Below are 26,871 nucleotides of genomic sequence, written 5' to 3'. Positions count from 1 at the left end.
CATCTCACAGAGTTACATCTGTATTTCGTGGATCTCTTTGCTAGCCTTATTTCTGTGGAATCTGAGAACAGATATTTCGGATCCCTTTGAAGACTATAGGGCCAAAGGAAATATCCTCCGATAACTAAGAGAAAGAAGCTTTCTGAGAAACTTCTTTGTGTTCTGTGAAATCATCTCACAGAGTTACAGCTTTCCCCTCAAGAAGCCTTTCGCTAAGACAGTTCTTGTGGAATTGGCAAAGTGATATTTGGAAGCCCATAGAGGGCTATGGTGAAAAAGGAAATATCCTCAGATGAAATCTGGAAAGAAGTTTCTGAGAAACTGCTTAGTGTTCTGTTAATTCATCTCACAGAGTTACATCTGTATTTCGTGGATCTCTTTGCTAGCCTTATTTCTGTGGAATCTGAAAACAGATATTTCGGATCCCTTTGAAGACGATAGGGCCAAAGGAAATATCCTCCAAAAACTAAGAGAAAGAAGCTTTCTGAGAAACTTCTATGTGTTCTGTGAAATGAGCTCACAGAGTTACAGCTTTCCCCTCAAGAATCCTTTCGCTAAGACAGTTCTTGTGGAATTGGCAAAGTGACATTTGGAAGCCCATAGAGGGCTATGGTGAAAAAGGAAATATCCTCAGATGAAATCTGGAAAGAAGCTTTCGGAGAAACTGCTCAGTGTTCTGTTAATTCATCTCACAGAGTTACATCTGTATTTCGTGGATCTCTTTGCTAGCCTTATTTCTGTGGAATCTGAGAACAGATATTTCGGATCCCGTTGAAGACTACTGGGCCAAAGGAAATATCCTCCGGTAACTAAGAGAAAGAAGCTTTCTGAGAAACTTCTTTGTGTTCTGTGAAATCATCTCACAGAGTTACAGCTTTCCCCTCAAGAAGCCTTTCGCTAAGACAGTTCTTGTGGAATTGGCAAAGTGATATTTGGAAGCCCTTAGAGGGCTATGGTGAAAAAGGAAATATCCTCGGATGAAATATGGAAAGAAGCTTTCTGAGAAACTGCTTAGTGTTCTGTTAATTCATCTCACAGAGTTACATCTATATTTCGTGGATCTCTTTGCTAGCCTTATTTCTGTGGAATCTGAGAACAGATATTTCGGATCCCTTTGAAGACTGTACGGCCAAAGGAAATATCCTCCCAAAACTAAGAGAAAGAAGCTTTCTGAGAAACTTCTTTGTGTTCTGTGAAATGAGCTCTCAGAGTTACAGCTTTCCCCTCAAGAAGCCTTTCGCTAAACAATTCTTGTGGAATTGGCAAAGTGATATTTGGAAGCCCATAGAGGGCTATGGTGAAAAAGGGAATATCCTCAGATGAAATCTGGAAAGAAGCTTTCTGAGAAACTGCTTAGTGTTCTGTTAATTCATCTCACAGAGTTACATCTGTATATCGTGGATCTCTTTGCTAGCCTTATTTCTGTGGAATCTGAGAACAGATATTTCGGATCCCTTTGAACACTATAGGGCCAAAGGAAATATCCTCCGATAACTAAGAGAAAGAAGCTTTGGGAGAAATTTCTTTGTGTTCTATGTAATCATCTCACAGAGTTACAGCTTTCCCCTCAAGAAGCCTTTCGCTAAGACAGTTCTTGTGGAATTGGCAAAGTGATATTTGGAAGCCCATAGAGGGCTATGGTGAATAAGGAAATATCCTCCGATGAAATCTGGAAAGAAGCTTTCTGAGAAACTGCTTAGTGTTCTGTTAATTCATCTCACAGAGTTACATCTGTATTTCGTGGATCACTTGTCTAGCCTTATTTCTGTGGAATCTGAGAACAGATATTTCGGATCCCTTTGAAGACTATAGGGCCAAAGGAAATATCCTCCGATAACTAAGAGAAAGAAGCTTTCTGAGAAACTTCTTTGTGTTCTGTGAAATGAGCTCTCAGAGTTACAGCTTTCCCCTCAAGAAGCCTTTCGCTAAGACAATTCTTGTGGAATTGGCAAAGTGATATTTGGAAGCCCATAGAGGGCTATGGTGAAAAAGGGAATATCCTCAGATGAAATCTGGAAAGAAGCTTTCTGAGAAACTGCTTAGTGTTCTGTTAATTCATCTCACAGAGTTACATCTGTATATCGTGGATCTCTTGGCTAGCCTTATTTCTGTGGAATCTGAGAACAGATATTTCGGATCCCTTTGAACACTATAGGGCCAAAGGAAATATCCTCCGATAACTAAGAGAAAGAAGCTTTGTGAGAAATTTCTTTGTGTTCTATGTAATCATCTCACAGAGTTACAGCTTTCCCCTCAAGAAGCCTTTCGCTAAGACAGTTCTTGTGGAATTGGCAAAGTGATATTTGGAAGCCCATAGAGGGCTATGGTGAAAAAGGAAATATCCTCCGATGAAATCTGAAAAGAAGCTTTCTGAGAAACTGCTTAGTGTTCTGTTAATTCATCTCACAGAGTTACATCTGTATTTCGTGGATCACTTGGCTAGCCTTATTTCTGTGGAATCTGAGAACAGATATTTCGGATCCCTTTGAAGACTATAGGGCCAAAGGAAATATCCTCCGATAACTAAGAGAAAGAAGCTTTCTGAGAAACTTCTTTGTGTTCTGTGAAATGAGCTCACAGAGTTACAGCTTTCCCCTCAAGAAGCCTTTCGCTAAGACAGTTCTTGTGGAATTGGCAAAGTGATATTTGGAAGCCCATAGAGGGCTATGGTGAAAAAGGAAATATCCTCAGATGAAATCTGGAAAGAAGCTTTCTGAGAAACTGCTCAGTGTTCTGTTAATTCATCTCACAGAGTTACATCTGTATTTCGTGGATCTCTTTGCTAGCCTTATTTCTGTGGAATCTGAGAACAATTATTTCGGATCCCTTTGAAGACTATAGGGCCAAAGGAAATATCCTCCGATAACAAAGAGAAAGAACCTTTCTGAGAAACTTCTTTGTGTTCTGTGAAGTCATCTCAGAGAGTTACAGCTTTCCCCTCAAGTAGCCTTTCGCTAAGACACTTCTTGTGGAATTGGCAAAGTGATATTTGGAAGCCCAGAGAGGACCATGGTGAAGAAGGAAATATCCTCAGATGAAATCTGGAAAGAAGCTTTCTGAGGAACTGCTTAGTGTTCTGTTAATTCATCTCACAGAGTTACATCTGTATTTCGTGGATCTCTTTGCTAGCCTTATTTCTGTGGAATCTGAGAACAGATATTTCGGATCCCTTTGAAGTGTACAGGGCCAAAGGAAATATCCTCCGATAACTAAGAGAAAGAAGCTTTCTGAGAAACTTCTTTGTGTTCTGTGAAATCATCTCACAGAGTTACAGCTTTCCCCTCAAGAAGCCTTTCGCTAAGACAGTTCTTGTGGAATTGGCAAAGTGATATTTGGAAGCCCATAGAGGGCTATGGTGAAAAAGGAAATATCCTCCAATGAATACTGGAAAGAAGCTTTCTGAGAAACTGCTTAGTGTTCTGTTAATTCATCTCACAGAGTTATTTCTATATTTCGTGGATCTCTTTGCTAGCCTTATTTCTGTGGAATCTGAAAACAGATATTTCGGATCCCTTTGAAGACTATAGGGCCAAAGGAAATATCCTCCGATAACAAAGAGAAAGAAGCTTTCTGAGAAACTTCTTTGTGTTCTGTGAAATCATCTCACAGAGTTACAGCTTTCCCCTCAAGAAGCCTTTCGCTAAGACAGTTCTTGTGGAATTGGCAAAGTGATATTTGGAAGCCCATAGAGGGCTATGGTGAAAAAGGAAATATCCTCCGATGAAATCTGGAAAGAAGCTTTCTGAGAAACTGCTTAGTGTTCTGTTAATTCATCTCACAGAGTGACATCTACATTTCGTGGATCTCTTTGCTAGCCTTATTTCTGTGGAATCTGAGAACAGATATTTCGGAATCCTTTGAAGACTATAGGGCCAAAGGAAATATCCTCCGATAACAAAGAGGAAGAAGCTTTCTGAGAAACTTCTTTGTGTTCTGTGAAATCATCTCACAGAGTTACAGCTTTCCCCTCAAGAAGCCTTTCGCTAAGACAGTTCTTGTGGAATTGGCAAAGTGATATTTGGAAGCCCATAGAGGGCTATGGTGAAAAAGGAAATATCCTCAGATGAAATCTGGAAAGAAGTTTCTGAGAAACTGCTTAGTGTTCTGTTAATTCATCTCACAGAGTTACATCTGTATTTCGTGGATCTCTTTGCTAGCCTTATTTCTGTGGAATCTGAAAACAGATATTTCGGATCCCTTTGAAGACGATAGGGCCAAAGAAAATATCCTCCAAAAACTAAGAGAAAGAAGCTTTCTGAGAAACTTCTATGTGTTCTGTGAAATGAGCTCACAGAGTTACAGCTTTCCCCTCAAGAATCCTTTCGCTAAGACAGTTCTTGTGGAATTGGCAAAGTGACATTTGGAAGCCCATAGAGGGCTATGGTGAAAAAGGAAATATCCTCAGATGAAATCTGGAAAGAAGCTTTCGGAGAAACTGCTCAGTGTTCTGTTAATTCATCTCACAGAGTTACATCTGTATTTCGTGGATCTCTTTGCTAGCCTTATTTCAGTGGAATCTGAGAACAGATATTTCGGATCCCGTTGAAGACTACTGGGCCAAAGGAAATATCCTCCGATAACTAAGAGAAAGAAGCTTTCTGAGAAACTTCTTTGTGTTCTGTGAAATCATCTCACAGAGTTACAGCTTTCCCCTCAAGAAGCCTTTCGCTAAGACAGTTCTTGTGGAATTGGCAAAGTGATATTTGGAAGCCCATAGGGGGCTATGGTGAAAAAGGAAATATCCTCGGATGAAATATGGAAAGAAGCTTTCTGAGAAACTGCTTAGTGTTCTGTTAATTCATCTCACAGAGTTACATCTATATTTCGTGGATCTCTTTGCTAGCCTTATTTCTGTGGAATCTGAGAACAGATATTTCGGATCCCTTTGAAGACTGTACGGCCAAAGGAAATATCCTCCCAAAACTAAGAGAAAGAAGCTTTCTGAGAAACTTCTTTGTGTTCTGTGAAATGAGCTCTCAGAGTTACAGCTTTCCCCTCAAGAAGCCTTTCGCTAAGACAATTCTTGTGGAATTGGCAAAGTGATATTTGGAAGCCCATAGAGGGCTATGGTGAAAAAGGGAATATCCTCAGATGAAATCTGGAAAGAAGCTTTCTGAGAAACTGCTTAGTGTTCTGTTAATTCATCTCACAGAGTTACATCTGTATATCGTGGATCTCTTTGCTAGCCTTATTTCTGTGGAATCTGAGAACAGATATTTCGGATCCCTTTGAACACTATAGGGCCAAAGGAAATATCCTCCGATAACTAAGAGAAAGAAGCTTTGTGAGAAATTTCTTTGTGTTCTATGTAATCATCTCACAGAGTTACAGCTTTCCCCTCAAGAAGCCTTTCGCTAAGGCAGTTCTTGTGGAATTGGCAAAGTGATATTTGGAAGCCCATAGAGGGCTATGGTGAAAAAGGAAATATCCTCCGATGAAATCTGGAAAGAAGCTTTCTGAGAAACTGCTTAGTGTTCTGTTAATTCATCTCACAGAGTTACATCTGTATTTCGTGGATCACTTGGCTAGCCTTATTTCTGTGGAATCTGAGAACAGATATTTCAGATCCCTTTGAAGACTATAGGGCCAAAGGAAATATCCTCCGATAACTAAGAGAAAGAAGCTTTCTGAGAAACTTCTTTGTGTTCTGTGAAAGGAGCTCACAGAGTTACAGCTTTCCCCTCAAGAAGCCTTTCGCTAAGACAGTTCTTGTGGAATTGGCAAAGTGATCTTTGGAAGCCCAGAGAGGACCATGGTGAAAAAGGAAATATCCTCAGATGAAATCTGGAAAGAAGCTTTCTGAGGAACTGCTTAGTGTTCTGTTAATTCATCTCACAGAGTTACATCTGTATTTCGTGGATCTCTTTGCTAGCCTTATTTCTGTGGAATCTGAGAACAGATATTTCGGATCCCTTTGAAGTGTACAGGGCCAAAGGAAATATCCTCCGATAACTAAGAGAAAGAAGCTTTCTGAGAAACTTCTTTCTGTCCTGTGAAATCATCTCACAGAGTTACAGCTTTCCCCTCAAGAAGCCTTTCGCTAAGACAGTTCTTGTGGAATTGGCAAAGTGATATTTGGAAGCCCATAGAGGGCTATGGTGAAAAAGGAAATATGCTCCAATGAATACTGGAAAGAAGCTTTCTGAGAAACTGCTTAGTGTTCTGTTAATTCATCTCACAGAGTTATTTCTATATTTCGTGGAACTCTTTGCTAGCCTTATTTCTGTGGAATCTGAAAACAGATATTTCGGATCCCTTTGAAGACTATAGGGCCAAAGGAAATATCCTCCGATAACAAAGAGAAAGAAGCTTTCTGAGAAACTTCTTTGTGTTCTGTGAAATCATCTCACAGAGTTACAGCTTTCCCCTCAAGAAGCCTTTCGCTAAGACAGTTCTTGTGGAATTGGCAAAGTGATATTTGGAAGCCCATAGAGGGCTATGGTGAAAAAGGAAATATCCTCCGATGAAATCTGGAAAGAAGCTTTCTGAGAAACTGCTTAGTGTTCTGTTAATTCATCTCACAGAGTGACATCTACATTTCGTGGATCTCTTTGCTAGCCTTATTTCTGTGGAATCTGAGAACAGATATTTCGGAATCCTTTGAAGACTATAGGGCCAAAGGAAATATCCTCCGATAACAAAGAGGAAGAAGCTCTGCGAAACTTCTTTGTGTTCTGTGAAATCATCTCACAGAATTACAGCTTTCCCCTCAAGAAATCTTTCGCTAAGACAGTTCTTGTGGAATTGGCCAAGTGATATTTGGAAGCCCATAGAGGGCTATGGTGAAAAAGGAAATATCCTCAGATGAAATCTGGAAAGAAGCTTTCTGAGAAACTGCTTAGTGTTCTGTTAATTCATCTCACAGAGTTACATCTGTATTTCGTGGATCTCTTTGCTAGGCTTATTTCTGTGGAATCTGAGAACAGATATTTCGGATCCCTTTGAAGACTATAGGGCCAAAGGAAATATCCTCCGATAACTAAGAGAAAGAAGCTTTCTGAGAAACTTCTTTGTGTTCTGTGAAATCATCTCACAGAGTTACAGCTTTCCCCTCAAGAAGCCTTTCGCTAAGACATTTCTTGTGGAATTGGCAAAGGGATATTTGGAAGCCCTCAGAGGGCTATGGTGAAAAAGGAAATATCCTCTGATGAAATCTGGAAAGAATCTTTCTGAGCAACTGCTTAGTGTTCTGTTAATTCATCTCACAGAGTTACATCTGTATTTCGTGGATCTCTTTGCTAGCCTTATTTCTGTGGAATCTGAGAACAGATATTTCGGATCCCTTTGAAGACTATAGGGCCAAAGGAAATATCCTCCGATAACAAAGAGAAAGAAGCTTTCTGAGAAACTTCTTTGTGTTCTGTGAAATCATCTCACCGAGTTACAGCTTTCCCCTCATGAAGCCTTTCGCTAAGACAGTTCTTGTGGAATTGGCAAAGTGATATTTGGAATCCCTTAGAGGGCTATGGTGAAAAAGGAAATATCCTCAGATGAAATCTGGAAAGAAGCTTTCTGAGAAACTGCCTAGTGTTCTGTTAATTCATCTCACAGAGTTACATCTGTATTTCGTGGATCTCTTTGCTAGCCTTATTTCTGTGGAATCTGAAAACAGATATTTCGGATCCCTTTGAAGACTATAGGGCCAAAGGAAATATCCTCCGATAACTAAGAGAATGAAGCTTTCTGAGAAACTTCTTTGTGTTCTGTGAAATCATCTCACAGAGTTACAGCTTTCCCCTCAAGAAACCTCTCGCTAAGACAGTTCTTGTGGAATTGGCAAAGTGATATTTGGAAGCCCATAGAGGGCTATGGTGAAAAAGGAAATATCCTCCGATGAAATCTGGAAAGAAGCTTTCTGAGAAACTGCTTAGTGTTCTGTTAATTCATCTCACAGAGTTACATCTATATTTCGTGGATCTCTTTGCTAGGCTTATTTCTGTGGAATCTGAGAACAGATATTTCGGATCCCTTGGAAGACAATAGGGCCAAAGGAAATATCCTCCGAAAACTAAGAGAAAGAAGCTTTCTGAGAAACTTCTTTGTGTTCTGTGAAATGAGCTCACAGAGTTACAGCTTTCCCCTCAAGAAACCTTTCGCTGAGACAGTTCTTGTGGAATTGGCAAAGTGATATTTGGAAGCCCCTAGAGGGCTATGGTGTAAAAGGAAATATCCTCAGATGAAATCTGGAAAGAAGCTTTCTGAGAAACTGCCTAGTGTTCTGTTAATTCATCTCACAGAGTTACATCTGTATTTCGTGGATCTCTTTGCTAGCCTTATTTCTGTGGAATCTGAAAACAGATATTTCGGATCCCTTTGAAGACTATAGGGCCAAAGGAAATATTATCCGATAACTAAGAGAATGAAGCTTTCTGAGAAACTTCTTTGTGTTCTGTGAAATCATCTCACAGAGTTACAGCTTTCCCCTCAAGAAACCTCTCGCTAAGACAGTTCTTGTGGAATTGGCAAAGTGATATTTGGAAGCCCATAGAGGGCTATGGTGAAAAAGGAAATATCCTCCGATGAAATCTGGAAAGAAGCTTTCTGAGAAACTGCTTAGTGTTCTGTTAATTCATCTCACAGAGTTACATCTGTATTTCGTGGATCTCTTTGCTAGCCTTATTTCTGTGGAATCTGAGAACAGATATTTCGGATCCCTTTGAAGACTATAGGGCCAAAGGAAATATCCTCCGATAACAAAGAGAAAGAAGCTTTGTGAGAAATTTCTTTGTGTTCTATGTAATCATCTCACAGAGTTACAGCTTTCCCCTCAAGAAGCCTTTCGCTAAGACAGTTCTTGTGGAATTGGCAAAGTGATATTTGGAAGCCCCTAGAGGGCTATGGTGAAAAAGGAAATATCCTCAGATGAAATCTGGAAAGAAGCTTTCTGAGAAACTGCTTAGTGTTCTGTTAATTCATCTCACAGAGTTACATCTGTATATCGTAGATCCCTTGGCTAGCCTTATTTCTGTGGAATCTGAGAACAGATATTTCGGATCCCTTTGAAGACTATAGTGTCAAAGGAAATATCCTCCGATAACTAAGAGAAATAAGCTTTCTGAGAAACTTCTTTGTGTTCTGTGAAATCATCTCACAGAGTTACAGCTTTCCCCTCAAGAATCCTTTCGCTAAGACAGTTCTTGTGGAATTGGCAAAGTGATATTTGGAAGCCCATAGAGGGCTATGGTGAAAAAGGAAATATCCTCAGATGAAATCTGGAAAGAAGTTTCTGAGAAACGGCTTAGTGTTCTGTTAATTCATCTCACAGAGTTACATCTGTATTTCGTGGATCTCTTTGCTAGCCTTATTTGTGTGGAATCTGAAAACAGATATTTCGGATCCCTTTGAAGACTATAGGGCCAAAGGAAATATCCTCCGAAAACTAAGAGAAAGAAGCTTTCTGAGAAACTTCTTTGTGTTCTGTGAAATCATCTCACAGAGTTACAGCTTTCCCCTCAAGAAGCCTTTCGCTAAGACAGTTCTTGTGGAATTGGCAAAGTGATATTTGGAAGCCCATAGAGGGCTATGGTGAAAAAGGAAATATCCTCAGATGAAATCTGGAAAGAAGCTTTCTGAGAAACTGCTTAGTGTTCTGTTAATTCATCTCACAGAGTTACATCTGTATTTCGTGGATCTCTTTGCTAGCCTTATTTCTGTGGAATCTGAGAACAGATATTTCGGATCCCTTTGAAGACTATAGGGCCAAAGGAAATATCCAACGATAACTAAGAGAAAGAAGCTTTCTGAGAAACTTCTTTGTGTTCTGTGAAATCATCTCACAGAGTTACAGCTTTCCCCTCAAGAAGCCTTTCGCTAAGACAGTTCTTGGGGAATAGGCAAAGTGATATTTGGAAGCCCATAGAGGGCTATGTTGAAAAAGGAAATATCCTCCGATGAAATCTGGAAAGAAGCTTTCTGAGAAACTGCTTAGTGTTCTGTTAATTCATCTCACAGAGTAACATCTATAATTCGTGGATCTCTTTGCTAGCCTTATTTCTGTGGAATCTGAGAACAGATATTTCGGATCCCTTTGAAGACTATAGGGCCAAAGGAAAAATCCTCCGATAACAAAGAGAAAGAAGCTTTCTGAGAAACTTCTTTGTGTTCTGTGAAATCATCTCACAGAGTTACAGCTTTCCCCTCAAGAAGCCTTTCGCTAAGACAGTTCTTGTGGAATTGGCCAAGTGATATTTGGAAGCCCATAGAGGGCTATGGTGAAAAAGGAAATATCCTCAGATGAAATCTGGAAAGAAGGTTTCTGAGAAACTGCTTAGTGTTCTGTTAATTCATCTCACAGAGTTACATCTGTGTTTCGTGGATCTCTTTGCTAGGCTTATTTCTGTGGAATCTGAGAACAGATATTTCGGATCCCTTTGAAGACTATAGGGCCAAAGGAAATATCCTCCGAAAACTAAGAGAAAGAAGCTTTCTGAGAAACTTCTTTGTGTTCTGTGAAATGAGCTCTCAGAGTTACAGCTTTCCCCTCAAGAAGCCTTTCGCTAAGACAGTTCTTGTGGAATTGGCAAAGTGATATTTGGAAGCCCATAGAGGGCTATGGTGAAAAAGGGAATATCCTCAGATGAAATCTGGAAAGAAGCTTTCTGAGAAACTGCTTAGTGTTCTGTTAATTCATCTCACAGAGTTACATCTGTCTTTCGTGGATCTCTTTGCTAGCCTTATTTCTGTGGAATCTGAGAACAGATATTTCGGATCCCTTTGAAGTCTATAGGGCCAAAGGAAATATCCTCCGATAACTAAGAGAAAGAAGCTTTGTGAGAAATTTCTTTGTGTTCTATGTAATCATCTCACAGAGTTACAGCTTTCCCCTCTAGAAGCCTTTCGCTAAGACAGTTCTTGTGGAATTGGCAAAGTGATATTTGGAAGCCCATAGACGGCTATGGTGAAAAAGGAAATATCCTCCGATGAAATCTGGAAAGAAGCTTTCTGAGAAACTGCTTAGTGTTCTGTTAATTCATCTCACAGAGTTACATCTGTATTTCGTGGATCACTTGGCTAGCCTTATTTCTGTGGAATCTGAGAACAGATATTTCGGATCCCTTTGAAGACTATAGGGCCAAAGGAAATATCCTCCGATAACTAAGAGAAAGAAGCTTTCTGAGAAACTTCTTTGTGTTCTGTGAAATGAGCTCACAGAGTTACAGCTTTCCCCTCAAGAAGCCTTTCGCTAAGACAGTTCTTGTGGAATTGGCAAAGTGATATTTGGAAGCCCATAGAGGGCTATGGTGAAAAAGGAAATATCCCCAGATGAAATCTGGAAAGAAGCTTTCTGAGAAACTGCTCAGTGTTCTGTTAATTCATCTCACAGAGTTACATCTGTTTTTCGTGGATCTCTTTGCTAGCCTTATTTCTGTGGAATCTGAGAACAATTATTTCGGATCCCTTTGAAGACTATAGGGCCAAAGGAAATATCCTCCGATAACAAAGAGAAGGAACCTTTCTGAGAAACTTCTTTGTGTTCTGTGAAATCATCTCAGAGAGTTACAGCTTTCCCCTCAAGAAGCCTTTCGCTAAGACAGTTCTTGTGGAATTGGCAAAGTGATATTTGGAAGCCCATAGAGGACCATGGTGAAAAAGGAAATATCCTCAGATGAAATCTGGAAAGAAGCTTTCTGAGAAACTGCTTAGTGTTCTGTTAATTCATCTCACAGATTTACATCTGTATTTCGTGGATCTCTTTGCTAGCCTTATTTCTGTGGAATCTGAGAACAGATATTTCGGATCCCTTTGAAGAGTACAGGGCCAAAGGAAATATCCTCCGATAACTAAGAGAAAGAAGCTTTCTGAGAAACTTCTTTGTGTTCTGTGAAATCATCTCACAGAGTTACAGCTTTCCGCTCAAGAAGCCTTTCGCTAAGACAGTTCTTGTGGAATTGGCAAAGTGATATTTCGAAGCCCATTGAGGGCTATGGTGAAAAAGGAAATATCCTCCAATGAATACTGGAAAGAAGCTTTCTGAGAAACTGCTTAGTGTTCTGTTAATTCATCTCACAGAGTTATTTCTATATTTCGTGGATCTCTTTGCTAGCCTTATTTCTGTGGAATCTGAAAACAGATATTTCGGATCCCTTTGAAGACTATAGGGCCAAAGGAAATATCCTCCGATAACAAAGAGAAAGAAGCTTTCTGAGAAACTTCTTTGTGTTCTGTGAAATCATCTCACAGAGTTACAGCTTTCCCCTCAAGAAGCCTTTCGCTAAGACAGTTCTTGTGGAATTGGCAAAGTGATATTTGGAAGCCCATAGAGGGCTATGGTGAAAAAGGAAATATCCTCCGATGAAATCTGGAAAGAAGCTTTCTGAGAAACTGCTTAGTGTTCTGTTAATTCATCTCACAGAGTGACATCTACATTTCGTGGATCTCTTTGCTAGCCTTATTTCTGTGGAATCTGAGAACAGATATTTCGGACCCTTTGAAGACTATAGGGCCAAAGGAAATATCCTCCGATAACAAAGAGGAAGAAGCTTTCTGAGAATCTTCTTTGTGTTCTGTGAAATCATCTCACAGAGTTACAGCTTTCCCCTCAAGAAGCCTTTCGCTAAGACAGTTCTTGTGGAATTGGCAAAGTGATATTTGGAAGCCCATAGAGGGCAATGGTGAAAAAGGAAATATCCTCAGATGAAATCTGGAAAGAAGCTTTCTGAGAAACTGCTTAGTGTTCTGTTAATTCATCTCACAGAGTTACATCTGTATTTCGTGGATCTCTTTGCTAGCCCTATTTCTGTGGAATCTGAAAACAGATATTTCGGATCCCTTTGAAGACTATAGGGCCAAAGGAAATATCCTCCGATGATTAAGAGAAAGAAGCTTTCTGAGAAACTTCTTTGTGTTCTGTGAAATCATCTGACAGAGTTACAGCTTCCCCTCAAGAAGCCTTTCGCTAACACAGTTCTTGTGGAATTGGCAAAGTGATATTTGGAAGCCCATAGAGGGCTATGGTGAAAAAGGAAATATCCTCCGATGAAATCTGGAAAGAAGCTTTCTGAGAAACTGCTTAGTGTTCTGTTAATTCATCTCACAGAGTTACATCTATATTTCGTGGATCTCTTTGCTAGCCTTATTTCTGTGGAATCTGAGAACAGATATTTCGGATCCCTTTGAAGACTATAGGGCCAAAGGAAATATCCTCCGAAAACTAAGAGAAAGAAGCTTTCTGAGAAACTTCTTTGTGTTCTGTGAAATGAGCTCACAGAGTTACAACTTTCCCCTCAAGAAGCCTTTCGCTAAGACAGTTCTTGTGGAATTGGCAAAGTGATATTTGGAAGCCCATAGAGGGCTAAGGTGAAAAAGGAAATATCCTCCGATGAAATCTGGAAAGAAGCTTTCTGAGAAACTGCTTAGTGTTCTGTTAATTCATCTCACAGAGTTATTTCTATATTTCGTGGATCTCTTTGCTAGCCTTATTTCTGTGGAACCTGAGAACAGATATTTCGGATCCCTTTGAAGACTATAGGGCCAAAGGAAATATCCTCCGATAACTAAGAGAAAGAAGCTTTCTGAGAAACCTCTTTGTGTTATGTGAAATCATCTCACAGAGTTACAGCTTTCCCCTCAAGAAGCCTTTGGCTAAGACAGTTCTTGTGGAATTGGCAAAGTGATATTTGGAAGCCCATAGAGGGCTATGGTGAAAAAGGAAATATCCTCAGATGAAATCTGGAAAGAAGCTTTCTGAGAAACTGCTTAGTGTTCTGTTAATTCATCTCACAGAGTTACATCTGTATTTCGTGGATCTCTTTGCTAGCCTTATTTCTGTGGAATCTGACAACAGATATTTCGGATCCCTTTGAAGACTAGAGGGCCAAAGGAAATATCCTCCGATAACTAAGAGAAAGAAGCTTTCTGAGAAACTTCTTTGTGTTCTGTGAAATCATCTCACAGAGTTACAGCTTTCCCCTCAAGAAGCCTTTCTCTAAGACAGTTCTTGTGGAATTGGCAAAGTGATATTTGGAAGCCCATAGAGGGCTATGGTGAAAAAGGAAATATCCTCAGATGAAATCTGGAAAGAAGCTTTCTGAGAAACTGCTTAGTGTTCTGTTAATTCATCTCACAGAGTTACATCTGTATTTCGTGGATCTCTTTGCTAGCCTTATTTCTGTGGAATCTGAGAACAGATATTTCGGATCCCTTTGAAGACTATAGGGCCAAAGGAAATATCCTCCGATAACTAAGAGAAAGAAGCTTTCTGAGAAACTTCTTTGTTTTCTGTGAAATCATCTCACAGAGTTACAGCTTTCCCCTCAAGAAGCCTTTCGCTAAGACAGTTCTTGTGGAATTGGCAAAGTGATATTTGGAAGCCCATAGAGGGCTATGGTGAAAAAGGAAATATCCTCCGATGAAATCTGGAAAGCAGCTTTCTGAGAAACTGCTTAGTGTTCTGTTAATTCATCTCACAGAGTTACATCTGTATTTCGTGGATCACTTGGCTAGCCTTATTTCTGTGGAATCTGAGAACAGATATTTCGGATCCCTTTGAAGACTATAGGGCCAAAGGAAATATCCTCCGATAATTAAGAGAAAGAAGCTTTCTGAGAAACTTCTTTGTGTTCTGCGAAATCATCTCACCGAGTTACGGCTTTCCCCTCAAGAAGCCTTTCACTAAGACAGTTCTTGTGGAATTGGCAAAGTGATATTTGGAAGCCCATAGAGGGCTATGGTGAAAAAGGAAATATCCTCAGATGAAATCTGGAAAGAAGCTTTCTGAGAAACTGCTTAGTGTTCTGTTAATTCATCTCACAGAGTTACATCTGTATTTCGTGGATCTTCTTGCTAGCCTTATTTCTGTGGAATCTGAGAACAGATATTTCGGATCCCTTTGAAGACTATAGGGCCAAAGGAAATATCCTCCGAAAACTAAGAGAAAGAAGCTTTCTGAGAAACTTCTTTGTGTTCTGTGAAATGAGCTCACAGAGTTACAGCTTTCCCCTCAAGAAGCCTTTCGCTAAGACAGTTCTTGTGGAATTGGCAAAGTGATATTTGGAAGCCCATAGAGGGCTATGGTGAAAAAGGAAATATCCTCAGATGAAATCTGGAAAGAAGCTTTCTGAGAAACTGCTTAGTGTTCTGTTAATTCATCTCACAGAGTTACATCTGTATTTCGTGGATCTCTTTGCTAGCCTTATTTCTGTGGAATCTGAGAACAGATATTTCGGATCCCTTTGAAGACTATAGGGCCAAAGGAAATATCCTCCGATAACTAAGAGAAAGAAGCTTTGTGAGAAATTTCTTTGTGTTCTATGTAATCATCTCACAGAGTTACAGCTTTCCCCTCAAGAAGCCTTTCGCTAAGACAGTTCTTGTGGAATTGGCAAAGTGATATTTGGAAGCCCATAGAGGGCTATGGTGAAAAAGGAAATATCCTCAGATGAAATCTGGAAAGAAGCTTCCTGAGAAACTGCTTAGTGTTCTGTTAATTCATCTCACAGAGTTATATCTTATTTCGTGGATCACTTGGCTAGCCTTATTTCTGGGGAATCTGAGAACAGATATTTCGGATCCCTTTGAAGACTATAGGGCCAAAGGAAATATCCTCCGATAACTAAGAGAAAGAAGCTTTCTGAGAAACTTCTTTGTGTTCTGTGAAATCATCTCACAGAGTTACAGCTTTCCCCTCAAGAAGCCTTTCGCTAAGACAGTTCTTGTGGAATTGGCAAAGTGATATTTGGAAGCCCATAGAGGGCTATGGTGAAAAAGGAAATATCCTCAGATGAAATCTGGAAAGAAGCTTTCTGAGAAACTGCTTAGTGTTCTGTTAATTCATCTCACAGAGTTCCATCTGTATTTCGTGGATCTCTTTGCTAGCCCTATTTCTGTGGAATCTGAAAACAGATATTTCGGATCCCTTTGAACACTATAGGGCCAAAGGAAATATCCTCCGATAATTAAGAGAAAGAAGCTTTCTGAGAAACTTCTTTGTGTTCTGTGAAATCATCTGACAGAGTTACAGCTTCCCCTCAAGAAGCCTTTCGCTAACACAGTTCTTGTGGAATTGGCAAAGTGATATTTGGAAGCCCATAGAGGGCTATGGTGAAAAAGGAAATATCCTCAGATGAAATCTGGAAAGAAGCTTTCTGAGAAACTGCTTAGTGTTCTGTTAATTCATCTCACAGAGTTACATCTGTATTTCGTGGATCTCTTTGCTAGCCTTATTTCTGTGGAATCTGACAACAGATATTTCGGATCCCTTTGAAGACTAGAGGGCCAAAGGAAATATCCTCCGATAACTAAGAGAAAGAAGCTTTCTGAGAAACTTCTTTGTGTTCTGTGAAATCATCTCACAGAGTTACAGCTTTCCCCTCAAGAAGCCTTTCTCTAAGACAGTTCTTGTGGAATTGGCAAAGTGATATTTGGAAGCCCATAGAGGGCTATGGTGAAAAAGGAAATATCCTCAGATGAAATCTGGAAAGAAGCTTTCTGAGAAACTGCTTAGTGTTCTGTTAATTCATCTCACAGAGTTACATCTGTATTTCGTGGATCTCTTTGCTAGCCTTATTTCTGTGGAATCTGAGAACAGATATTTCGGATCCCTTTGAAGACTATAGGGCCAAAGGAAATATCCTCCGATAACTAAGAGAAAGAAGCTTTCTGAGAAACTTCTTTGTTTTCTGTGAAATCATCTCACAGAGTTACAGCTTTCCCCTCAAGAAGCCTTTCGCTAAGACAGTTCTTGTGGAATTGGCAAAGTGATATTTGGAAGCCCATAGAGGGCTATGGTGAAAAAGGAAATATCCTCCGATGAAATCTGGAAAGAAGCTTTCTGAGAAACTGCTTAGTGTTCTGTTAATTCATCTCACAGAGTTACATCTGTATTTCGTGGATCACTTGGCTAGCCTTATTTCTGTGGAATCTGAGAACAGATATTTCGGATCCCTTTGAAGACTATAGGGCCAAAGTAAATATCCTCCGATAATTAAGAGAAAGAAGCTTTCTGAGAAACTTCTTTGTGTTCTGCGAAATCATCTCACCGAGTTACGGCTTTCCCCTCAAGAAGCCTTTCGCTAAGACAGTTCTTGTGGAATTGGCAAAGTGATATTTGGAAGCCCATAGAGGGCTATGGTGAAAAAGGAAATATCCTCAGATGAAATCTGGAAAGAAGCTTTCTGAGAAACTGCTTAGTGTTCTGTTAATTCATCTCACAGAGTTACATCTGTATTTCTTGGATCTTCTTGCTAGCCTTATTTCTGTGGAATCTGAGAACAGATATTTCGGATCCCTTTTAAGACTATAGGGCCAAAGGAAATATCCTCCGAAAACTAAGAGAAAGAAGCTTTCTGAGAAACTTCTTTGTGTTCTGTGAAATGAGCTCACAGAGTTACAGCTTTCCCCTCAAGAAGCCTTTCGCTAAGACAGTTCTTGTGGAATTGGCAAAGTGATATTTGGAAGCCCATAGAGGGCTATGGTGAAAAAGGAAATATCCTCAGATGAAATCTGGAAAGAAGCTTTCTGAGAAACTGCTTAGTGTTCTGTTAATTCATCACACAGAGTTACATCTGTATTTCGTGGATCTCTTTGCTAGCCTTATTTCTGTGGAATCTGAGAAGAGATATTTCGGATCCCTTTGAAGACTATAGGGCCAAAGGAAATATCCTCCGATAACTAAGAGAAAGAAGCTTTGTGAGAAATTTCTTTGTGTTCTATGTAATCATCTCACAGAGTTACAGCTTTCCCCTCAAGAAGCCTTTCGCTAACACAGTTCTTGTGGAATTGGCAAAGTGATATTTGGAAGCCCATAGAGGGCTATGGTGAAAAAGGAAATATCCTCAGATGAAATCTGGAAAGAAGCTTCCTGAGAAACTGCTTAGTGTTCTGTTAATTCATCTCACAGAGTTATATCTGTATTTCGTGGATCACTTGGCTAGCCTTATTTCTGGGGAATCTGAGAACAGATATTTCGGATCCCTTTGAAGACTATAGGGCCAAAGGAAATATCCTCCGATAACTAAGAGAAAGAAGCTTTCTGAGAAACTTCTTTGTGTTCTGTGAAATCATCTCACAGAGTTACAGCTTTCCCCTCAAGAAGCCTTTCGCTAAGACAGTTCTTGTGGAATTGGCAAAGTGATATTTGGAAGCCCATACAGGGCTATGGTGAAAAAGGAAATATCCTCAGATGAAATCTGGAAAGAAGCTTTCTGAGAAACTGCTTAGTGTTCTGTTAATTCATCTCACAGAGTTCCATCTGTATTTCGTGGATCTCTTTGCTAGCCCTATTTCTGTGGAATCTGAAAACAGATATTTCGGATCCCTTTGAACACTATAGGGCCAAAGGAAATATCCTCCGATAATTAATGGAAAGAAGCTTTCTGAGAAACTTCTTTGTGTTCTGTGAAATCATCTGACAGAGTTACAGCTTCCCCTCAAGAAGCCTTTCGCTAACACAGTTCTTGTGGAATTGGCAAAGTGATATTTGGAAGCCCATAGAGGGCTATGGTGAAAAAGGAAATATCCTCAGATGAAATCTGGAAAGAAGCTTTCTGAGAAACTGCTTAGTGTTCTGTTAATTCATCTCACAGAGTTACATCTGTATTTCGTGGATCTCTTTGCTAGCCTTATTTCTGTGGAATCTGACAACAGATATTTCGGATCCCTTTGAAGACTAGAGGGCCAAAGGAAATATCCTCCGATAACTAAGAGAAAGAAGCTTTCTGAGAAACTTCTTTGTGTTCTGTGAAATCATCTCACAGAGTTACAGCTTTCCCCTCAAGAAGCCTTTCTCTAAGACAGTTCTTGTGGAATTGGCAAAGTGATATTTGGAAGCCCATAGAGGGCTATGGTGAAAAAGGAAATATCCTCAGATGAAATCTGGAAAGAAGCTTTCTGAGAAACTGCTTAGTGTTCTGTTAATTCATCTCACAGAGTTACATCTGTATTTCGTGGATCTCTTTGCTAGCCTTATTTCTGTGGAATCTGAGAACAGATATTTCGGATCCCTTTGAAGACTATAGGGCCAAAGGAAATATCCTCCGATAACTAAGAGAAAGAAGCTTTCTGAGAAACTTCTTTGTTTTCTGTGAAATCATCTCACAGAGTTACAGCTTTCCCCTCAAGAAGCCTTTCGCTAAGACAGTTCTTGTGGAATTGGCAAAGTGATATTTGGAAGCCCATAGAGGGCTATGGTGAAAAAGGAAATATCCTTCGATGAAATCTGGAAAGAAGCTTTCTGAGAAACTGCTTAGTGTTCTGTTAATTCATCTCACAGAGTTACATCTGTATTTCGTGGATCACTTGGCTAGCCTTATTTCTGTGGAATCTGAGAACAGATATTTCGGATCCCTTTGAAGACTATAGGGCCAAAGTAAATATCCTCCGATAATTAAGAGAAAGAAGCTTTCTGAGAAACTTCTTTGTGTTCTGCGAAATCATCTCACCGAGTTACGGCTTTCCCCTCAAGAAGCCTTTCGCTAAGACAGTTCTTGTGGAATTGGCAAAGTGATATTTGGAAGCCCATAGAGGGCTATGGTGAAAAAGGAAATATCCTCAGATGAAATCTGGAAAGAAGCTTTCTGAGAAACTGCTTAGTGTTCTGTTAATTCATCTCACAGAGTTACATCTGTATTTCTTGGATCTTCTTGCTAGCCTTATTTCTGTGGAATCTGAGAACAGATATTTCGGATCCCTTTTAAGACTATAGGGCCAAAGGAAATATCCTCCGAAAACTAAGAGAAAGAAGCTTTCTGAGAAACTTCTTTGTGTTCTGTGAAATGAGCTCACAGAGTTACAGCTTTCCCCTCAAGAAGCCTTTCGCTAAGACAGTTCTTGTGGAATTGGCAAAGTGATATTTGGAAGCCCATAGAGGGCTATGGTGAAAAAGGAAATATCCTCAGATGAAATCTGGAAAGAAGCTTTCTGAGAAACTGCTTAGTGTTCTGTTAATTCATCTCACAGAGTTACATCTGTATTTCGTGGATCTCTTTGCTAGCCCTATTTCTGTGGAATCTGAAAACAGATATTTCGGATCCCTTTGAAGACTATAGGGCCAAAGGAAATATCCTCCGATAATTAAGAGAAAGAAGCTTTCTGAGAAACTTCTTTGTGTTCTGTGAAATCATCTGACAGAGTTACAGCTTCCCCTCAAGAAGCCTTTCGCTAACACAGTTCTTGTGGAATTGGCAAAGTGATATTTGGAAGCCCATAGAGGGCTATGGTGAAAAAGGAAATATCCTCCGATGAAATCTGGAAAGAAGCTTTCTGAGAAACTGCTTAGTGTTCTGTTAATTCATCTCACAGAGTTACATCTATATTTCGTGGATCTCTTTGCTAGCCTTATTTCTGTGGAATCTGAGAACAGATATTTCGGATCCCTTTGAAGACTATAGGGCCAAAGGAAATATCCTCCGAAAACTAAGAGAAAGAAGATTTCTGAGAAACTTCTTTGTGTTCTGTGAAATGAGCTCACAGAGTTACAACTTTCCCCTCAAGAAGCCTTTCGCTAAGACAGTTCTTGTGGAATTGGCAAAGTGATATTTGGAAGCCCATAGAGGGCTATGGTGAAAAAGGAAATATCCTCAGATGAAATCTGGAAAGAAGCTTTCTGAGAAACTGCTTAGTGTTCTGTTAATTCATCTCACAGAGTTATTTCTATATTTCGTGGATCTCTTTGCTAGCCTTATTTCTGTGGAACCTGAGAACAGATATTTCGGATCCCTTTGAAGACTATAGGGCCAAAGGAAATATCCTCCGATAACTAAGAGAAAGAAGCTTTCTGAGAAACCTCTTTGTGTTCTGTGAAATCATCTCACAGAGTTACAGCTTTCCCCTCAAGAAGCCTTTGGCTAAGACAGTTCTTATGGAATTGGCAAAGTGATATTTGGAAGCCCATAGAGGGCTATGGTGAAAAAGGAAATATCCTCAGATGAAATCTGGAAAGAAGCTTTCTGAGAAACTGCTTAGTGTTCTGTTAATTCATCTCACAGAGTTACATCTGTATTTCGTGGATCTCTTTGCTAGCCTTATTTCTGTGGAATCTGAAAACAGATATTTCGGATCCCTTTGAAGACTAGAGGGCCAAAGGAAATATCCTCCGATAACTAAGAGAAAGAAGCTTTCTGAGAAACTTCTTTGTGTTCTGTGAAATCATCTCACAGAGTTACAGCTTTCCCCTCAAGAAGCCTTTCTCTAAGACAGTTCTTGTGGAATTGGCAAAGTGATATTTGGAAGCCCATAGAGGGCTATGGTGAAAAAGGAAATATCCTCAGATGAAATCTGGAAAGAAGCTTTCTGAGAAACTGCTTAGTGTTCTGTTAATTCATCTCACAGAGTTACATCTGTATTTCGTGGATCTCTTTGCTAGCCTTATTTCTGTGGAATCTGACAACAGATATTTCTGATCCCTTTGAAGACAATAGGGCCAAAGGAAATATCCTCCGATAACTAAGAGAAAGAAGCTTTCTGAGAAACCTCTTTGTGTTCTGTGAAATAATCTCACAGAGTTACAGCTTTCCCCTCAAGAAGCCTTTCGCTAAGACAGTTCTTGTGGAATTGGCAAAGTGATATTTGGAAGCCCATAGAGGGCTATGGTGAAAAAGGAAATATCCTCAGATGAAATCTGGAAAGAAGCTTTCTGAGAAACTGCTTACGGTTCTGTTAATTCATCTCACAGAGTTACATCTGTATTTCGTGGATCTCTTTGCTAGCCTTATTTCTGTGGAATCTGACAACAGATATTTCGGATCCCTTTGAAGACTATAGGGCCAAAGGAAATATCCTCCGATAACTAAGAGAAAGAAGCTTTCTGAGAAACTTCTTTGTGTTCTGTGAAATCATCTCACAGAGTTACAGCTTTCCCCTCAAGAAGCCTTTCGCTAAGACAGTTCTTGTGGAATTGGCCAAGTGATATTTGGAAGCCCATAGAGGGCTATGGTGAAAAAGGAAATATCCTCAGATGAAATCTGGAAAGAAGCTTTCTGAGAAACTGCTTAGTGTTCTGTTAATTCATCTCACAGAGTTACATCTGTATTTCGTGGATCTCTTTGCTAGCCTTATTTCTGTGGAATCTGAGAACAGATATTTCGGATCCCTTTGAAGACTATAGGGCCAAAGGAAATATCCTCCGATAACTAAGAGAAAGAAGCTTTCTGAGAAACCTCTTTGTGTTCTGTGAAATCATCTCACAGAGTTACAGCTTTCCCCTCAAGAAGCCTTTCGCTAAGACAGTTCTTGTGGAATTGGCAAAGTGATATTTGGAAGCCCATAGAGGGCTATGGTGAAAAAGGAAATATCCTCAGATGAAATCTGGAAAGAAGCTTTCTGAGAAACTGCTTAGTGTTCTGTTAATTCATCTCACAGAGTTATATCTGTATTTCGTGGATCACTTGGCTAGCCTTATTTCTGTGGAATCTGAGAACAGATATTTCGGATCCCTTTGAAGACTATAGGGCCAAAGGAAATATCCTCCGATAACTAAGAGAAAGAAGCTTTCTGAGAAACCTCTTTGTGTTCTGTGAAATCATCTCACAGAGTTACAGCTTTCCCCTCAAGAAGCCTTTCGCTAAGACAGTTCTTGTGGAATTGGCAAAGTGATATTTGGAAGCCCATAGAGGGCTATGGTGAAAAAGGAAATATCCTCAGATGAAATCTGGAAAGAAGCTTTCTGAGAAACTGCTTAGTGTTCTGTTAATTCATCTCACAGAGTTATATCTGTATTTCGTGGATCACTTGGCTAGCCTTATTTCTGTGGAATCTGAGAACAGATATTTCGGATCCCTTTGAAGACTATAGGGCCAAAGGAAATATCCTCCGATAACTAAGAGAAAGAAGCTTTCTGAGAAACTTCTTTGTGTTCTGTGAAATCATCTCACAGAGTTACAGCTTTCCCCTCAAGAAGCCTTTCGCTAAGACAGTTCTTGTGGAATTGGCAAAGTGATATTTGGAAGCCCATAGAGGGCTATGGTGAAAAAGGAAATATCCTCAGATGAAATCTGGAAAGAAGCTTTCTGAAAAACTGCTTAGTGTTCTGTTAATTCATCTCACAGAGTTACATCTGTATTTCGTGGATCTCTTTGCTAGCCCTATTTCTGTGGAATCTGAAAACAGATATTTCGGATCCCTTTGAAGACTATAGGGCCAAAGGAAATATCCTCCGATAATTAAGAGAAAGAAGCTTTCTGAGAAACTTCTTTGTGTTCTGTGAAATCATCTGACAGAGTTACAGCTTCCCCTCAAGAAGCCTTTCGCTAACACAGTTCTTGTGGAATTGGCAAAGTGATATTTGGAAGCCCATAGAGGGCTATGGTGCAAAAGGAAATATCTTCCGATGAAATCTGGAAAGAAGCTTTCTGAGAAACTGCTCAGTGTTCTGTTAATTCATCTCACAGAGTTACATCTATATTTCGTGGATCTCTTTGCTTGCCTTATTTCTGTGGAATCTGAGAACAGATATTTCGGATCCCTTTGAAGACTATAGGGCCTAAGGAAATATCCTCCGATAACTAAGAGAAAGAAGCTTTCTGAGAAACCTCTTTGTGTTCTGTGAAATCATCTCACAGAGTTACAGCTTTCCCCTCAAGAAGCCTTTCGCTAAGACAGTTCTTGTGGAATTGGCAAAGTGATATTTGGAAGCCCATAGAGGGTTATGGTGAAAAAGGAAATATCCTCAGATGAAATCTGGAAAGAAGCTTTCTGAGAAACTGCTTAGTGTTCTGTTAATTCATATCACAGAGTTACATCTGTATTTCGTGGATCTCGTTGCTAGCCTTATTTCTCTGGAATCTGACAACAGATATTTCGGATCCCTTTGAAGACTATAGGGCCAAAGGAAATATCCTCCGATAACTAAGAGAAAGAAGCTTTCTGAGAAACTTCTTTGTGTTCTGTGAAATCATCTCACAGAGTTACAGCTTTCCCCTCAAGAAGCCTTTCGCTAAGACAGTTCTTGTGGAATTGGCCAAGTGATATTTGGAAGCCCATAGAGGGCTATGGTGAAAAAGGAAATATCCTCCGATGAAATCTGGAAAGAAGTTTTCTGAGAAACTGCTTAGTGTTCTGTTAATTCATCTCACAGAGTTACATCTGTATTTCGTGGATCACTTGGCTAGCCTTATTTCTGTGGAATCTGAGAACAGATATTTCGGATCCCTTTGAAGACAATAAGGGACAAAGGAAATATCCTCCGATAACTAAGAGAAAGAAGCTTTCTGAGAAACTTCTTTGTGTTCTGCGAAATCATCTCACAGAGTTACAGCTTTCCCCTCAAGAAGCCTTTCGCTAAGACAGTTCTTGTGGAATTGGCAAAGTGATATTTGGAAGCCCATAGAGGGCTATGGTGAAAAAGGAAATATCCTCAGATGAAATCTGGAGAGAAGCTTTCTGAGAAACTGCTTAGTGTTCTGTTAATTCATATCACAGAGTTACATCTGTATTTCGTGGATCTCTTTGCTAGCCTTATTTCTGTGGAATCTGAAAACAGATATTTCGGATCACTTTGAAGAATATAGGGCCAAAGGAAATATCCTCCAATAATTAAGAGAAAGTAGCTTTCTGAGAAACTTCTTTGTGTTCTGTGAAATCATCTCACAGAGTTACAGCTTTCCCCTCAAGAAGCCTTTCGCTAAGACAGTTCTTGTGGAATTGGCAAAGTGATATTTGGAAGCCCATAGAGGGCTATGGTGAAAAAGGAAATATCCTCAGATGAAATCTGGAAAGAAGTTTTCTGAGAAACTGCTTAGTGTTCTGTTAATTCATCTCACAGAGTTACATCTGTATTTCGTGGATCTCTTTGCTAGCCTTATTTCTGTGGAATCTGAGAACAGATATTTCGGATCCCTTTGAAGACTATAGGGCCAAAGGAAATATCCTCCGATAACAAAGAGAAAGAAGCTTTGTGAGAAATTTCTATGTGTTCTATGTAATCATCTCACAGAGTTACACCTTTCCCCTCAAGAAGCCTTTCGCAAAGACAGTTCTTGTGGAATTGGCAAAGTGATATTTGGAAGGCCATAGAGGGCTATGGTGAAAAAGGAAATATCCTCAGATGAAATCTGGAAGAAGCTTTCTGAGAAACTGCTTAGTGTTCTGTTAATTCATCTCACAGAGTTTTATCTGTATTTCATGGATCACTTGGCTAGCCTTATTTCTGTGGAATCTGAGAACAGATATTTCGGATCCCTTTGAAGACTATAGGGCCGAAAGAAATATCCTCCGATAACTAAGAGAAAGAAGCTTTCTGAGAAACTTCTTTGTGTTCTGTGAAATCATCTCACAGAGTTACAGCTTTCCCCTCAAGAAGCCTTTCGCTAAGACAGTTCTTGTGGAATTGGCAAAGTGATATTTGGAAGCCAATAGAGGGCTATGGTGAAAAAGGAAATATCCTCAGATGAAATCGGGAAAGAAGTTTCTGAGAAACTGCTTAGTGTTCTGTTAATTCATCTCACAGAGTTACATCTGTATTTGGTTGATCTCTTTGCTAGCCTTATTTCTGTGGAATCTGAGAACAGATATTTCGGATCCCTTTGAAGACTATAGGGCCAAAGGAAATATCCTACGATAACAAAGAGAAAGAAGCTTTCTGAGAAACCTCTTTGTGTTCTGTGAAATCATCTCACAGAGTTACAGCTTTCCCCTCAAGAAGCCTTTCGCTAAGACAGTTCTTGTGGAATTGGCAAAGTGATATTTGGAAGCCCATAGAGGGCTATGGTGAAAAAGGAAATATCCTCAGATGAAATCTGGAAAGAAGCTTTCTGAGAAACTGCTTAGTGTTCTGTTAATTCATCTCACAGAGTTACATCTATATTTCGTGGATCTCTGTGCTAGCCTTATTTCTGTGGAATCTGAGAACAGATATTTCGGATCCCTTTGAAGACTATAGGGCCAAAGGAAATATCCTCCGATAACTAAGAGAAAGAATCTTTCTGAGAAACTTCTTTGTGTTCTGTGAAATCATCTCACAGAGTTACAGCTTTCCCCTCAAGAAGCCTTTCGCTAAGACAGTTCTTGTGGAATTGGCAAAGTGATATTTGGAAGCCCATAGAGGGCTATGGTGAAAAAGGAAATATCCTCAGATGAAATCAGGAAAGAAGCTTTCTGAGAAACTGCTTAGTGTTCTGTTAATTCATCTCACAGAGTTACATCTGTATTTCGTGGATCTCTTTGCTAGCGTTATTTCTGTGGAATCTGAGAACAGATATTTAGGATCCCTTTGAAGACTATAGGGCCAATGGAAATATCCTCCGATAACTAAGAGAAAGAAGATTTCTGAGAAACTTCTTTGTTTTCTGTGAAATCATCTCACAGAGTTACAGCTTTCCCCTCAAGAAGCCTTTCGCTAAGACAGTTCCTGTGGAATTGGCAAAGTGATATTTGGAAGCCCATAGAGGGCTATGGTGAAAAAGGAAATATCCTCCGATGAAATCTGGAAAGAAGCTTTCTGAGAAACTGCTTAGTGTTCTGTTAATTCATCTCACAGAGTTACTTCTATATTTCGTGGATCTCTTTGCTAGCCTTATTTCTGTGGAATCTGAGAACAGATATTTCGGATCCCTTTGAAGACTATAGGGCCAAAGGAAATATCCTCCAATAACAAAGAGAAAGAAGCTTTCTGAGAAACTTCTTTGTGTTCTGTGAAATCATCTCACAGAGTTACAGCTTTCCCCTCAAGAAGCCTTTCGCTAAAACAGTTCTTGTGGAATTGGCAAAGTGATATTTGGAAGCCCATAGAGGGCTATGGTGAAAAAGGAAATATCCTCCGATGAAATCTGGAAAGAAGCTTTTTCAGAAACTGCTTAGTGTTCTGTTAATTCATCTCACAGAGTTACATCTATATTTCGTGGATCTCTTTGCTAGCCTTATTTCTGTGGAATCTGAGAACAGATATTTCGGATCCCTTTGAAGACTATAGGGCCAAAGGAAATATCCTACGATAACAAAGAG

This window comes from Macaca fascicularis, chromosome 5, assembly GCF_037993035.2.
Source record: "Macaca fascicularis isolate 582-1 chromosome 5, T2T-MFA8v1.1".
In the NCBI taxonomy this organism is placed as follows: Eukaryota; Metazoa; Chordata; class Mammalia; order Primates; family Cercopithecidae; genus Macaca; species Macaca fascicularis.
This window is presented reverse-complemented; position numbering follows the sequence as displayed.